General features: G+C 48.3%; 1 pseudogene; it reads left to right on the forward strand.

Annotated features, from left to right (window-relative positions):
- The first annotated feature begins 14,727 nt into the window (after positions 1-14,727).
- On the forward strand, positions 14,728-15,392 carry LOC101601940 (annotated as a pseudogene).
- Positions 15,393-16,440: the final 1,048 nt, after the last annotated feature.

Genomic DNA, 16,440 nt, shown 5'->3' on the forward strand with positions numbered 1-16,440 from the left:
GCATGGGAAGTGCTTTTACCCACAGAGCCATCTCTTTGGCCCCAGTAACTAGAGATCTTAAATATACCCTCACTGATTAATAGGCAAAATGAATCAGTCAAATATAAAATACCATACTTCAGGGCTGGAGAGATGGTTAAGGCATTTGTCTGCAAAGCCAAAGGACCCAGGTTCATTTCCCCAGGACCCATGTTAGCCAGATGCACAAGGGGGCACATGTGTCTGGAGTTTGATTTCAGTGGCTGGAGGCTCTGGCGTGTCCATTTCCTCTCTCTCTCTCTCTCTCTCTCTCTCTCTCTCTCTCTCTCTCTCTCTCTCCCTCTTTCTCTGTTCAATAAATAAATAAATAAATAAAAATGAAATATGTTTAAAAATACCATGCTTCACTGAGTTTATGGGATAATCAATAAGTGTACAGCCCACCTTCTTTCTGAGTTCACATGGAGCATGTATCAAGACAGGCCATCTTTTGGGCTGTGGAACAAGTTGTCATACGCCACAGAGGACTGGACAGACAGATCACACTCTCTGGCCACAGTGGAGTTAAACTGGAAGTCAACATGCTGTCTGGGAACATCTCAAAATACCTGGAAGCTAAATACCCATGGGTCATGGCAGAAAACACAAGAGAGATAAAATATAAAATGAAGGATGAACTGCATACCCTATCTCATTTGCGATGTACAGCTATTAAAGAGATCCTTGGAAAGAAGTGCATACTTGTAATATCACGTCAGTGATAAGAGCTTCAAGGTGAACAGTCCAAACAACTCACTAGGAAAACAGAAAAGGAAAAATGATTTAAAGTAAGTTGAAAAGTAAAATAGTAATGATAGGAGCAGAAATCACAGAACAAGAAAACAAACAAGAAATAAAGAACAAAAACCTGGAAACATTAAAAAAATGCAAATCACAGATAACAAGGATGGAAGGTGAGCCATCACTACAGATCCAATGGATGTTTAAAAAAATAAAATAAAATAGGCTGGAGAGATGGCTTAGCAGTTAAGGTGTTTGCCTGCAAAGCCAAAGGATCCCGGATCAAGTCTCCAGGACCCATGTAAGCTGGATGCACGAGGGGGCACATGCATCTGGAGTTTGTTTTCTGTAGCTGAAGGCCCTGGAGCACCCAATCTCTCTCTTCCTCTCTCTGCCTCTTTCTCTCTCTCTCTCAAATAAATAAATAAAAATAAAGTTACCAAAAAAAAAAAAAAAAACAGATGTGGTGACACACACCTTTAATCCCAGAACTCAGGAGGCAGAGGTAGAAGGAACGCTGTGAGTTCAAGGCCACCCTGAGAATATAGAATGAAATCCAGGTTAGCCTGGGCTATAATGAGACCCTACCATGAAAAAACAAAAAACAGCTGGGCGTGGTGGCACACACCTTTAATCACAGCACTCAGGAGGCAGAGGTAGGAGGAGGATCGTGGAGAGTTTGAGGCCACCCTGAGACTACATAGTGAATGCCAGGTCAGCCTGAGCTAGAGAAAGACCCTACTTCGAAAAAACAAAACAAAACAAAAAATTTAAAAACAGAAAAACAAAAAACAAAACGCTATAGGGCTGGCAAGATGGCTTGCCTGGGAAGCCTAAGGACACAGGTTTGATTCCCCAGTACCCACGTAAACCAGATGCACAAAGTGGTGCTTGCTTCTGGAATTCATTTTCAGTAGCTAGCGGCCCTGGTATGCCCATTCTCTCTGTCTCTCTTCTTTGTCTGCATGCAAATAAACAAGCATAAGTTTTTTTTACAATAAAAAACACTATGAGAAGATAGTAATATGTTTATATTAATAAATTCAACAAGTGAACCAAAATGGAGAAATTCATTAACAATAGAATTTATCAAAGTAACAACAACAACAACAAAGAAATCATTTAAATAGTGAGGCTGAGGTAGGAGGATGGCTGTGAGTTTGAGGCCAGCCTGGGTTATAGAGTTCTAGGTCAGCCTGTACTAGAGTGAGACCTTGTCTCAAAAATTAAATGAGTAAGGGCTGGAAAGATGGCTTAACAGTCTAGGCACATGCCTGCAAAGCCTAAGGACCCAAGTTTGCTTCTCCAGATCCCACACAAGCCAGATGCACATGGTGGCACATGCGTCTGGAATTCGTTTGCAGTGGCTGGAGGCCCTGGTGTGCCCATTCTCTCTCTCTCTCTTCCTCTCTCTGTCTCAAATAAATAGGCAAATAAATTTTTTTTTAATTTTTTATTTATTTATTTATTTATTTATTTATTTATTTATTTATTTATTTATTTATTTATTTTTTGAGAGAGTCAGACACAGAGAGAAAGACAGATACAGGGAGAGAGAGAGGATGGGCGCGCCAGGGCTTCCAGCCTCTGCAAACGAACTCCAGACGCGTGCGCCCCCTTGTGCATCTGGCTAACGTGGGACCTGGGGAACCGAGCCTCGAACTGGGGTCCTTAGGCTTCACAGGCAAGCGCTTAACCGCTAAGCCATCTTCTCCAGCCCATAAAATATTTTTTAAAGCTGTTTTAAAAATAAATAAATGAGCCGGGAGTGGTGGCACACACCTTTAATCCCAGCACTCAGGAGGCAGAAGTGGGAGGATCGCCATGAGTTCAAGGCCACCCTGAGACTACATAGTGAGTTCCAGGTCAGCTTGGGCTAGAATGAGACCTTGAAAAACCAAAATAAATAAATAAATAAATAAGTAGTTCTGTTAGGGAGGCATGCCTGCCTCTGAGCTGGGTAGTATCTGGCTACACACGTGCCAGCTGTACAGCAGTCAGCGCACCCACTCCACCACAGCCTCAGCTAATACCCACTGGGCTCTTGACCACAGCCTGCCCTGGAGCAGCTGGCACTGATAGTGTTTGCACGCTCACAGCAACTCTATGTGGTCATGACCATTATCCATATCCTACTCAGCAGAGGAGAGAATCAGGACCTGGAGGGAGAAAACAACTCTGCCAGGGCCACACAGCTAAGTTAGGGCGGCCATCTCACTGAGATAGCTGGATGCCAGCATCTTCTCCTGCCATTTAAATCCATACACCACACACACACACACACACACACACACACACACTACACAAATATGCACACGCATGTGTGTACACATGCATGCACACATGCATGCCAATACCTTGCCTGTCGTCACACATGCTCTTGCCTTTCTTCTTCTAAATGGGTTTCTAGCTGGCCAGCCTGACCTGAAGCCTAGCCTGGATAGAAAAAGCTCCTTCAACACCATCACTCTGCACATGCGCTGAGAGGAGTCCTGGTAGTCAGCACAGGGCACAGCTCAGGGCTGGAGGCATGGCTTAGTGGTTATGGCATTTGCCCACAAAGCTAAAGGACCCAGGTTCAATTCCCCAGGACCCACGTTAGCCAGATGCACAAGGGGGCACAAGTGTCTGGAGTTCGTTTGCAGTGGCTGGAAGCCCTGGGCCACCCATTCTCTCTTTCTCTCCTTCTTTCTCTGACAAATAAATAAATATAAAATATTGGTGAGGGGAGGCACAGCTCAGAGAGATTAAGTGACTGTCCAGTCATGGCACAGCTGGATAGCAGCAGAGGAGTGCCAGAAGCCAGCACCCTTGTTCTAATCACAGAACAATCTCTCCTGCTATCCCAAGGAGACCCAAAGCCAGCCATCACTTTGACGTCCCATTCCCATCCTTGCCCTGAACATCCCTCCCATTGCTTGAGGTCATTTGGACATTAGGGGACAGTCCTTAGGAAGGGCTGGTGCTGGCCTAGGCATCGTTATTGCTGAAGGGATGAACACAAAAATAAAATAAACACGGAGCCAGGTGTGGTGGCACACGTCTTTAATCCCAGCACTAGGGAGGAGGCAGAGGTAGGAGGATGGCTGTGAGTTCAAGGCCACCCTGAGACTCCATAGTGAATTCCAGGTCAGCCTGGGCTAGATTGAGACCCTACGTCAAAAAAACTAATAATAATAATAATAAAATAACACTAATGACAATGGTAGCACCTGCTGAGTGCTGGCTGTTAGTGAGCCAATCCAAGCGCGTCCTGTTCTCATGAGCCTCCCAGCAGAGACGGGCAGCCTTCTATTATAATCTCTATTATAATCGCCACAAAAAGCAGCTCGGAGGGTTTAACTAACTTGCCTGAGACATATAGCCCAAGGCCATAATGGAACAAAAAGAGAGAAATAGAGAACAACTGATAAAGATAATCTGGGCTGGGCGTGGTGGCGCATGTCTTTAATCCTAGCACTTGGGCGGCTGAGGCAGGAGGATCTCACTGTGAGCTCCCATTGCTTGAGGTTGTTGGGATGTTAGGGGTCATGTCTATTCCTGTTAGTGGTGTAAAGGTCGTCCAACGACACTGGCTTTGGTGAGTGCTGGGGGCGGGGAGCAGGAGCAGGTGAACGCAGGGCTGCTAGGGTTGGAGGGTGGACCTTCCCTCCTTCTCTCCCCATCTCCTTCCTTCCCTGAAGCCAGCAACAGAGCCCTCCTCTTCCCCCTCCCTCCCCCCAGAGAGCTCTTGCCAAGGCAGCAGGGAAGGTGCCCCTTCCTCCTGGTCTGGGAACCATTTTGACGTGGAAATAGAAGCAGCACTTTTGTCCAAGGAGGGCGACAGGATCACCAAGTGCATATGAAATCACTTAAGCTCTGGGAGCCGACAGCCACTTGGTTTAATTACACAGCAGGCCGTGCTCGGCTGAAAGCAATTACGTTTTAGATCTTCCCCAACACACACACACACACACACACACACACACACACACACACGCACATGCACACACTAACACATACATAGGCATACACATGTGCACACATGCATGCACACACACATACACACTCTCGTACACACACCCTGCCTGTCTGCACGCATGCACACACACACAGGCACAGCCCTGCCTGCCTTGGGAGCTGCAGGGAGACTCTTAGACTCGGTGCTTCCCTCTCTGACACAGGGACTGAATATCTGGGGTTTTTTTGGTTGGGTGTTTTTTTTTTTTTTTTTTTTTTGGTAGGATGAAGATATTTTTGAATTAGACACGGTTCATGTGGTTCACTATTCCAAAGTACCCAAGGCCAGTGTGCCACATTTCTTTGCCTCCTACCCTTTGCCCGTGTTCATGCTATCCACAAGCACCAGGCTGGCTGACAGTCTCTAGCATACCTCTGGGGGAACAGGTCACACTATCCACTCATTCTTCTCCCTGAAGGAAATGACTTTCTAACAGAGAAATTTGTGAGCCTTCTGTCTCCCCTCTCTTTGCAATAAACAGCCAAACACTTCTCCCTGCCCCACAAAGCACATAGAGAGAGAGAAAGAGAGAGAGAGAGAGAGAGCCTGGCTGGAGAGCTGCCTGTTACAAATCAAAGAAAGGGCGTGTCCCCAGAAAAGTTAGTTCCAGGCACAACACCTTGAGCCCAGAGTGGGTTAGCCAGTGGCCTGGGGTCCCCGCCCACCTGGATCAGCAGCCCTGAAAGGCCCCCTTTGTGACAGGGGAGGAATCGGACACTACACAATGCCCTCTTGTCCACAGGCCCTCCTGGCCGCCTGTACCCGTTGCAGCGGGAGAAGGAAGGGAGCAATTTCCCAGTGGTTTCCCTGTCGGGCTGGATTCGGTGGGGACGCACGTTTCTCAGGCTGAGCCACAGCGCAGCGTGGTCTCTGGGGCTCAGGGAGACCTCGCCTGGGCAGGAGGAAACCAGCAGCAAGACCCGAGGTCTTCAGTGCCAGCCTCCCCAGGACTACACAACTGGCGTCCACGGCGGGTCTCGTGTCTCCTTCTTCCTTATTCTGAAACCCTTCCACAGAGGGAAGGGCTGTCAGATGGGGCTCTGCTGGATGCTCCGGGTTTGAACTTCTTCCCATTTCTAGAGCATCCTTAAGACAGGCTGGCAGGATTGCTGGCCCTATGCAAATGTCACTTGCAACGACTCCAGCTGACCCCACTGTCAGCAGCTGTGGCCGGGGACAGACCAGACTTGTGCCCTGACCAGAGCTGAACAGCACTCATGCGGTGAGAAACCTTCCCTTCCTCTGTCCCTCCTGCGTTGACTGCACTTGCCTGTGATACCCACAGCTATGGTACCATCACTAAACATGGAAAGAAATTCCTTGCGTTCACCCCAAAGGGATGAAAGTCAGAGGTTTTACGTCATGATAGGGTAACCCCAAAGCTAACCTATTGCTGATAGAAAAAAACAAAAAACAGCATTTGAAAGATGCTTTTCATGCTTCTGCAAAGCGTTCCAGAAGCCATGAGTCCCTAGAACCTTCCAGAGACAAAATTATGTTCTGTGGTGACTAAAGAGATGTGACCTTCAAAGGGGAAGAATTCCACCTGTCACCCAGGGTTTGGAGTTGAGGCTGTGCATCCTACGCCAGCTGTCAGTCCAGTGTGTGACATCCAAAGACGGTGCATGCCAGAGGCTCAAGGGGACACTGAAGACAGAGGCCCGTTTGCATGCCAGTTCCTACACACACTGGCCACACGATCTCAGCAAGTTCCATCATGTGTGGGGCATCTGTTGCCTCATCTGCGCCATGGGTATAGCAAGCAATCCCTGGCCACAGGGTTAAAGGACTCCACTCTTAGATGGTGGCTGGAAGCTGTTGGTGCATAGTAAATGGCGTGTCCTCCTGGCTCCTGCACCCTTGTGATGGCCCCATCACCAACACACCCATGGCAGGACCGAGCTCTTAGAGAGTGGTAGGAAGGCCAGCAGTTATGATAGAGACTTTTTGTCATCTTGGTAAGCTCAGCCATGGAGAATGTTGACAAAAACTCAGATGCTGGGGCAGGGGGCAGGGGGAGGGCGGGGCTGAAGAGATAGATGGCTTAGAGGTTAAAGCACTTGCCTATGAAGTCTAATGACCGGAGTTCAATTCCCCAGGACCCATGTAAAGCCAGATGCATGAAGTAGCACATGCATCTAGAATTTGTTTATAGTGGCTGAAGGCCCTGGTGTGCCCATTTAAAAAAACAAACAAACAAAAAAGCCTCAGATGCCTTAGTCAGCTCCTAAATAGAAATCTCAGAGGCTAGGCAGAGGGGCCTGACTCAATGGTAACTAGCATTCGCTTGGCCTGCCCAGTGACCACAGGCTGTGCCTGCAGGGGGAGAGGGACAGAGCCAGGGCCATTCTATAATCAGGTCTGTGTGGCCTGGGCTGCAATCAAAGCCTCTGTCATGTGGCACACTGAGGCTTAAAGAAGGTGATCCTCTGTTGATCAGATGAGGTCCTTAGCGCAAAACCAGAGCTTCCTGGCAAAAAAGCAACTTTCCCGAGACAACAGCGCTGACTCCTGTGTGATACTCCCGAGAGGGCTGTCTTGCAGACGTTGGACCTGCCAGGTTCTCAGAAGAGTGAACAAGTCCCCCAGTCCTTCCAATCTGCATGCTCTCCATCTCTCTCTCTTCCTTACCCTCTCTGCTTACTTCCTCCTGGACCCCCCTCCCCTCCGTGCATATTCAAACACAAGAAAATGCCATCTACAGACCAAGAATGAGCCTTCACTGGGAGGCATCTACATGGGCCTGCACCTTGACCACCTGGACTTCTTGGCCCCTGCTCTTTCTGCGGGGTGGGAGCGGGGAGGATAGCATCCTAGGCAATGTTCTGGTGGGACCAGCACCCTGTGCGTGCAGATGTTGGCCTTATGCCTCTGCAGACCCAAGAGGGCCCAGCTGAGGAAGTGATCCGTCATTTTCAGTTCCCCATACCGTCACCCCAACATTGGTGCCGCACTGTGTGAGGCCATTGGGTCACGTCTGAGTCCAGTCTCGATGGTCCCTCTGTCTTCAAACTCCGCCTTTGCTGTTTACTCGTCTGGTTGTTTTCCTGACCCATGCATGAGACCTGGTGAGCTGGCGGAAGGCGCTGCTGGGTATGGCCTGAGTGGACAATGGTGATGTGGCCGGCTCTGGAGGATGTCCCATGGTCCTGGGAGCAGGTCTTTCTTCTAAGAACCTGTGCCCTGGACTGGCGGTCGCATGGGATTCTTTAAGTAATTCTTTTCATTTATTTTCAAGCGGAGAGAGAGAGAGAGAGAAAGGAAGGGAGAGAATGGGTGCATCAAGGCCTCCAGCCACTGCAAAGAAACTGCAGATGCATGTGCCACTTTGTGCATCTGGCTTTACGTTGGTGCTAGAGAATCAAACCCAGGTTATTAGGCTTTGCAGGCAAGTGCCTTAACCACTGAGATATCCCTCCAGCCCCCACACGTGCTTCTTGATTCTTTGTTTATGTCCTATGCCCCTCCCTTGAGGTGAGCAGGAGGACTGAGGAAGTATTTCCCGTCCCCGGGTCTCCAGCTATGACCTGGGAGGCGGGAGACACACAGGTGGGCTTCAGGACACCCCTTCCAGCCCCCACCAAGCATAGAGGCAAAGCCCTAAAACAGAATGTGGGTGTTTGATTCATGTGTCCCTCATAAACTCATGTGCTCTGAATGCTGGGTCCCCAGCTGGTGGCAATTTGGGACTTGGAGCCTTCTGGAGGTAGTGGATTACTGGAGGGCTTATGGGTATTATAGCCAGCTTCCCCTTGCCAGTGTTTGTCACACTCTACTGCTGCTGTTGTCCAGCTGATGTTGGCCAGGAGGTGATGCCCACCCGCTGCTCATGCCATCGTTTTCCCCTGCCACCATGGAGCTAGCTTCCCCTTGAGTTTGTAAGCCAAAATAAACCCTTTCCTCCCACAAGCTACTCTTGGTCGGATGTTTTCTGCCAGCATCTTGAAGCTAACTGCAACACAGGGATGGTGACAGGTGGGTCCCCTGGAAATAAGGAGCCAAGAATAGAGCCCCAAATGCTTCAGGAATTCTTGAATGTGGGGGTGGGGGGAGTTTCAAAGACATAGCCATTTGCTTCACACAGAGAGGCTGGAGGCTATGAGTGCAATGTCCCCTGACTCGGGCCAGTGGGGTCTTCTAGGGTTTGGATGTAGTCCACCCTTCCCTGGTGGCCAAAGTGGAACCTTAATAGGCAGGTGGCCCTGATGGGAGGCAGTCAGGTCATGAGGATCAAGGCCCTTAGAAGAGATTAATGAGAGCAGAGTGAGACTGGCCCCTCCCAGTTCTCTTAACTGTCCACACATGGGCTCTCTCCCCGTTACTCACTACGCTGTGATGCCCCTCACCACATTGTGACCTTGCCAGAGGGGCTTAACCAGAAGCCAAGCAGCCCATTTCCCCTCCCCCATCTTGGCTTCTCATCCTCCAAAGAGTAAGCTAAATTAACCTCTCCTCTTTGCCAAGTTTCCAGCCTCAGGTGTTTTGCCATAGCAACAAAAGCACCAGGGCAGGCTGCAGGAAGGGAACATTGCCCGTGAGAGGAGATCCTCCACTCCTGAAGCTGGCCTTGGAGGGATCCTGGGGAGGCAAAGCCCCCAGAATGGGGCTGGCCACACCAGCCATCTGGGAGGGACTGATGCAGTAGTGGGAGTCTCTCTGGGGTACATTTCTGGGCAAAGCTCCACACCCAGCCCTCAGAGGAGCAAAACCCCAGACCCCACAGGCGCGCCACACACGGCTCTGACTCGAGCTGTGTCTCCACGCTGCTCGGAAGCTCCCTCTCAAGTGCACTGAACCCTTTCTGTTTGTTTCAGGCAAAATAAATTTTTTTGTTTGCTTTAGCCACATTTATGTTTAAAGAAATGAAATAATTAAAACAAGAGGGGCCCAATGTACACTTTGATTTTTATCTTTACCAGCACATAAAATGTATGAACAAAAATCATATTGTTGTCACACAGTTTAATGAAATTTATTTACCGCTCAGCTTATCATGCTGTGTCTTCTATTTAACAAATACACACATGGAAAATCCGATGTCTTAATCAGTGTCAGCATCCGAGGGCAGGTTTAACAATGTATCTCCAGCTGAGAAGCTTGAACAACCAGGCTCTTTTCTCTCAGCTCTAGAAGCCAGAGGCTGTAAGGCCACCGCACAACTGATCCCTCCCATTGCCGGCATGACCCCCTTTTGATGTTTGCCTCTGTCACCCATCTCTGCGGGTCTTTGTCATTTTAAAAAAGGGAGGGCTGGAGAGATGGCTTAGCAGTTAAGGCGTTTGCCTGCAAAGCCAAAGGATCCTGGTTCGACTCTCCAGGACCCATGTAAGCCAGATGCACAAGGGGGTATGTGTGTCTGGAGTTCGTTTGCTGGAGGTCCTGGCACACCCATTCTCTCTCCCTCCTTCTCTTTGACTCTTTCTCTCTCTCAAATAAATAAATAAAAATAATGTGGTTTTTTTTTTTAAGGGGACACTGGAGAGATGGTTCAGCGGTTGAGACACTTATCTACAGAACCTACCACCTGGGTTCAATTCCCAGTACCCATGTAAAGCCAGGTGCACAAAGTGGTGCGTGAGTCTAGGAATTTGTTTGCAGTGGCAGGAGGTACTGGCACACCCATTTCTCTCTCACACACACAGAAAAGAGATTTCTGCCCATCTTTATCTAAATTGGATAAAAAGCCCAGACACTGTGTTCTGTCCCAAGACATGTGGTAAACCTAGCTGTCCCCAAGACTGAGTGATTTGTCATGGACCCACACCATTATGCAAGGCTCCTGACACACGTCCCAGCTGCACAGGGCAACACTTAGGAAGGAAGAGGCGGCCACGCAGCAGCCCGCCTCCCTCGGTGTGTGTTATTTTATTTATTTATTTTGGTTTTTCGAGGTAGGGTCTCACTCTAGCTCAGGCCAACCTGGAATTAGCTCCAAACTCTCAGGGTGGCCTCCAATACACGGCGATCCTCCTACCTCTGCCTCCCGAGTGCTGGGATTAAAGGCGTGCGCCACCACGCCCGGCTCTTTGTATATTTTTTAAGCGATTTCAAAAATCGGCTTTGAGTTTTTGTCTTATTTTAAATCAAATGGCATGCATCACTTTTATTGGAGACGGGGTCCAGCTATGTCACCCTGGCTGACCTGGAACTCACTGTAGAGCTGTGACTAGCCTGCCGTTGACAGTAATCCTCCTGCCTCTGCCTCTTGAGAGCTGAGATTGTAGGAGTAAGCCCAGACTTTTCACATTACAAAATAGTAGTTAGTTGTGGTGCTTTCATTTGCTGTTACTTGTCCCCCCTTGTCCCTCCTATTCCTCCTGCTCCTTTCCTTCCTGTTCCAAATAATCACTCCTTTCTCTCTCTCTCTCTCTCTCTCTCTCTCTCTCTCTCTCTCTCTCTCTCTCTCTCTCTCTGTGTGTGTGTGTGTGTGTGTGTGTGTTACATAGGTGTTATCTATTTTTATATACCTAGGGTTTACATATGAGGGAAACCTCTCACTGGCTGTGTTTGGGATGCAAAAAGAGAGTAGGTAACTCACTAAGGTTTCCAGGTGGTAGTGGTGGGATTTGATCTGGTTCTTGGCTCCTGGCATGCGCCCCAGTTCCTGTGCTGGCACCTTGGCCCTGGGTCTGAAGCATCCTGTGGTCTGACCCTGCCGCACAGTGTCCGTCTGTCTCTGTCCCCACTGGTTACCCATACGCACACAAAAATAAAGTCCCCAGGCTTCCATACCTCACACTGGTAATGTGTTCACACAGGACCATGGGGAGACCCTCCCCAAGTGTAAGTTCTCTAGGCAGTGGTGGCAGGGGACTCATGAACGAGCTCCTCAAAGCGCAGAGCATTTCCTTAGCGGAGCCTGAGGCTGTGTGTGGCGGGCTCCTGCTGCCAGCACAGGTGACTCCGCGCTTCTTCAGGGGGCCACCAGCCCAGCTCTGTCTCTGGAGGTGGCCGCTTACAGCTGTCTTCTCATGGATCGGGAAACTGCTGGGAGAGCCAAGTCCTTCCAGAAAAGCCTGAGAAAGAAGAAATAGTTACTGCTTATGCCATGACTTCTTAAATTATATATATTTATTTGCAAGGTGCAGGAGAGAGAGAATAAATATGAACGGTGTGCCAGGGCCTTAGCCACTGCAAATGAACTTCAGATGCATGTGCCACTTTGTACATCTGGCTTTACGTGGGTACTGGAGAATTGAATCTGGGTCATTAGGCATTGCAGGCAAGTGCCTTAACCACTGAACCATCTCTCCAGACCTCTGCCATGACATTTTAAGGTGCTCTTTTATCCCTGAGAGACACCCAAGGCAACCTCAACAGAAATGTGCACAGGAGTCCACCCAAGATGCCCTGGGATGTCATAGCAGCATCTGGGTGACATGAAGGCACGTGTCTCAGAAGTAGAGAGAATACAGAGCTGGTGTCACACCTGGGTGACAACTGTCAACCACACTGGATTAAGAATCAGCTAGAGTAGCATGGCGTGGTACCACACGGCTTTAGTTCCAGCTCTCAGGAGGTGAGGTAGGAGAATCACTGTGAGTTTGAAGTCAGCCTGAGACTACAGAGTGAATTCCTGGACTAGAGCGAGACCCTACTTCGAAAAAACAAAACAGAAAAAAAATCTAAGCCATTAGTGAGGCGCACCTTTGGGTACATCTGCAAGGGTATTTCCAGAGAGAAGTAACTGAGAAGGTAAGACCCACCCTGAATGTGGACCGCGCCATCCATGGGCTGGTGTCCCCCACTGAGGGGACAGGGGAAAGAGATGGCCATTGGAACACCAGCGTTCATCTTTCTGCTTGTCCACACAGAGACGGTGCTGCCCAGGGACAAGACCCCCCCAGCCCCCACACCCCTGTCCCCAAGCCGATTTCCCCTGAGTCATGAGCCATAATCACCCTCTCCTCTCCCTAGTTGCTTCAGTCCAGTATCCTCTCACAGTGGCAAAATAATAATAATAATAATAATAATAAAAGTAATTAAACCGGGCATGGTGGCACACACCTTTAATCCCAGCACTTGGGTGAGTTCAAGACCACCCTGAAACTACATAGTGAATTCCAGGTCAGCCTGGGTTAGAGTGAGACCCTACCTCAAAAAAATAAAAGAAGCCGAGTGTGGTGGCACACGCCTTTAATCCCAGCACTCGGGAGGCAGAGGTAGGAGGATCGCAGTGAGTTCGAGGCCACCCTGAGACTTCATAGTGAATTCCAGGTCAGCCTGGGCTAGAGTGAGACCCTACCTCAAAAAACTAAAATAATAATAAGAAGAAAAGAAAAGAAAAAACAGTATCTAATATACTACATACCACGTAGTGGAGTACTAAACATGGATGAAAACAAAGGAACTATGGCTCTTTGTGACCAGCTGGGAGTTCTTTCTCATCCCTGTGCAGGGTGCCCAGAGTCAGGTAGACCGCGGCACTTTCTGTAGGCTTCTGCGCATGTGCTGCCTGAAATCCAGCCCACCTATCTGTGGGGCTCCAAGTTGGGTGGAGTCCCCTGAGGATGGGAGGGTTTGCAAGGTTCCTTCAGGAGGTAGGACGTGGCAGAGGATGGATGGCTGCTCAAGGTTGGCCTGGAAAAAGCTTATCAAGCTCACCTCTCCCTACATTATGTTTCAAAACAAAGGCTGGGCAATATGGTTCAGTAGGTAGTGTTTGCTTAGCATGCATGAAGTCCTAAATTCAGTGCCCAGCACCACATAAAGTGGGCATGGTGGTATATGCCTATAAACCCAGCACTTAAGAGGTAGACACAGGGATATCAGGAGTTCAAGGTCATCCTCGGCTACCTAGTGAGTTTAAGGCCAACCTGGGCTATGCGAGACCCTGTCTTCAATCAACCAGATTGTTTCGGGTCACTTGAGGTGCATAAAAATTCATGTCTTCCCCCATTGTGGCTTCCACATCTGCTCTCTAGCACTTCTCAGAGGCTTTACATACCCCCAAGCATCCAGCCCAGGGTTCAGAAGTCCTGGCTAGAGTGCTGGACACATCCAGACAGACTGGTTCGAATCCCAAGGTGTACCACTGGTACTGGTATTGTGTGGGACTGGATAAGCCCCTAACCCTTTCTGGTTTTCCTTTTATTCACCCAGAAACTAAAAGAAACAACCCCTATCAAGCTTCCCTGTAGTAAATACCTGTGATTCCATGGGCTGGGGAGATGGCTCAGCAGTTAAAAGCACTTGCTTGCAAAGCCTACAGTTGCTTGTAAAGCCATTTTCTCTCTCTCTCTCCCTCTCTCCTTGTAAATCAATAAATAAAATAAAATATATTATTCAGGAGAGATGGCTTAGCAGTTAAGGCAATTTCCTGCAAAGTCAAAGTTCCCAGGTTTGATTCCCCAAAACCCACATAAGCCAGATGCACAAGGTGGCACATGCGTCTGGAGTTCGTTTGCAGTGTCGCATCCATTGTATCAATCTCTCTCTCCCAAATAAATAAATAACTTTATTTTATTTGAAAGAGATAGAGAGAAAAAGGCAGATAGAGAGAATGGACATGCCAGGGCTTCCAGCCACTGCAAACAAACTCCAGACACATGCGCCACCTTGTGCATCTGGCTTATGTAAGTACTAGAGAATAGAACCTGGGTCCTTAGGCTTTGTAGGCAGGTGCTTAACCACTAAGCCATCTTTCTAGCCCCAATAAATAAAATATTTTTAAAGGGAAAAAATAAGGGCTGTAGGGATGGCTCAGCGGTTAAAGCACCAAAACAAAATGATCTGGATTTGATTCTCCAGCACCCACATACAGCCAGATGCACAAAGTGGCACATGCATCTGGAATTTGTTTGCAGTGGCTGGAGGCCCTGGCACACCCATTCTCTCTGTCTGTCTCTTCTCTCTACCTCTCTCTGCTTACAAATAAACAAATAAAAATATTTTAAAGTAAAAATAAAATAAGATGCAGCCTTAACCTGGAGGTGGCCTTCATTCTTTTTTCTCAGCCTGCTGGGAAGATGGAGGACATTCAGACTGAGCAAGCCTACCAAAAGCAGCCTACCATCTTTCAAAACAAAACGCGAGTGCTGCTGGGAGAAATTGGCAAAGAGAAACTCCCCAGTTACTACTAGACTTCAAGATGCCCAAAGGGGCCATCGAGGGCACCTACATAGACAAGGAATGCACCTCACGGGTAATATCCCCATCTGTCTGGTGTGCTCACCAAGATGAAAGATGCAGCGGATCTCTGTCACCCACCGGGACTACCTCCATTACATCCCCACGTACAAGCATTTCCAAAAGCGCCACAAGAACATGTCCATGTACTGGTCCCCTTGCTTCAGAGATGTGCAGATTGTCAACATCGTGACAGTGAGTGATGGCCCCTGAGCAAGACTGTGTCTTTCTTTTCTTTCTTTCTTTCTTTCTTTCTTTCTTTCTTTCTTTCTTTCTTTCTTTCTTTCTTTCTTTCTTTTTGAGATAGGTTTCCACTCTAGCCCAGGCTGACCTGGAATTCACTATGTAGTCTCAGGGTAGCCTTGAACTCACACTGATCCTCTTACCTCTGCCTCCCAAATGCTGGGATTAAAGGTGTGCACCTCCACGCCCAGCAAGACTGTGTTTTGATGTGCTCAAAGTCACCAAGGCCGCTGGCACCAAGAAACAGTTTCAGAAGTTCTGAGGCTGGACACTGGCTGACTCCCAAGCAAAAATAAAACTTATTTTCCCACTCACAAAAATGAAATAAAGCAAAACAAATGCTTGTGATTCCTTCCTATTCTTCTCACTGGATGGATATATTTTTTTCCTTAATTTCTTCTTTTGACCAGTGAAATCTGTAGCTTCCTGTCTTACTCCATAATCCCACCAGTTCTCTGTGAATTCAAAAAAGACAACTGTATTTTTTCTCAACTGTGGCAAAACAGAGCATAACAAAAATAAAGGGCATACCTAATTTCTATGTGCTGACCTCTGCTTCAGTCAACCTCCAACTCAGTCTTACCTGGTGGCCCCTCTAATCCCCTCCAATCCCATCCACATCTCCACCCTACGTCACTTGGTGTTACGCAGAAATAAATCCCAGGAGGACTGAGTTCATGCTGTAGCTTTGGACTCAGCTGTGTGTGTTTACAGTGACGCAGCTGCTGGTCAAATGAAATATTTTACAGCAAAAATTGTATTCAAAAGTGGGTTGACTCCTGATGAGTCCTGTTTGAAAAAGTGCTCTTCTGGCTGGAAAGATGACTCAGCCATTAAAGGCATTTGCTTGCAAAGTCGGCTGGCCCAGGTTCAATTCTGCATTATCCACATAAAGCCAGATGTACAAAGTGGCACATGCATCTGATGTTCATTTGTAGTAGCAAGAGGCCCTGGAGCACCCATTCTCTCTCTCTCTCCCCTTCTTTCTCTTTCTGATCTTAAATAAATGAAATGAAAAAGTGCCCTGATGAGGGACAGAAGTTCCCATGAGTCACAAAAGGAAAGGACATGTAGGAACAAAGATGTGCGCACACATGTGAGTGTGCACACGCACACCTTTGTCACACCATTGCAAGCACTCCCAGAGTGATACTAGCCCTTGGAAGCTAGCAGCCACCATAAACTCAATGAACAGTCTAAAGACAACACCTGTCCACCCCAGGGCTTGAACTGCTACAGAGACATCACATGCTGAGTGTACCCTGAATCTCGAAGTTTACGTGGTGGCAATAAGTGTGTGAACAGGTGCC

The sequence above is a fragment of the Jaculus jaculus genome, chromosome 1, assembly GCF_020740685.1.
Source record: "Jaculus jaculus isolate mJacJac1 chromosome 1, mJacJac1.mat.Y.cur, whole genome shotgun sequence".
Classification (NCBI taxonomy): domain Eukaryota; kingdom Metazoa; phylum Chordata; class Mammalia; order Rodentia; family Dipodidae; genus Jaculus; species Jaculus jaculus.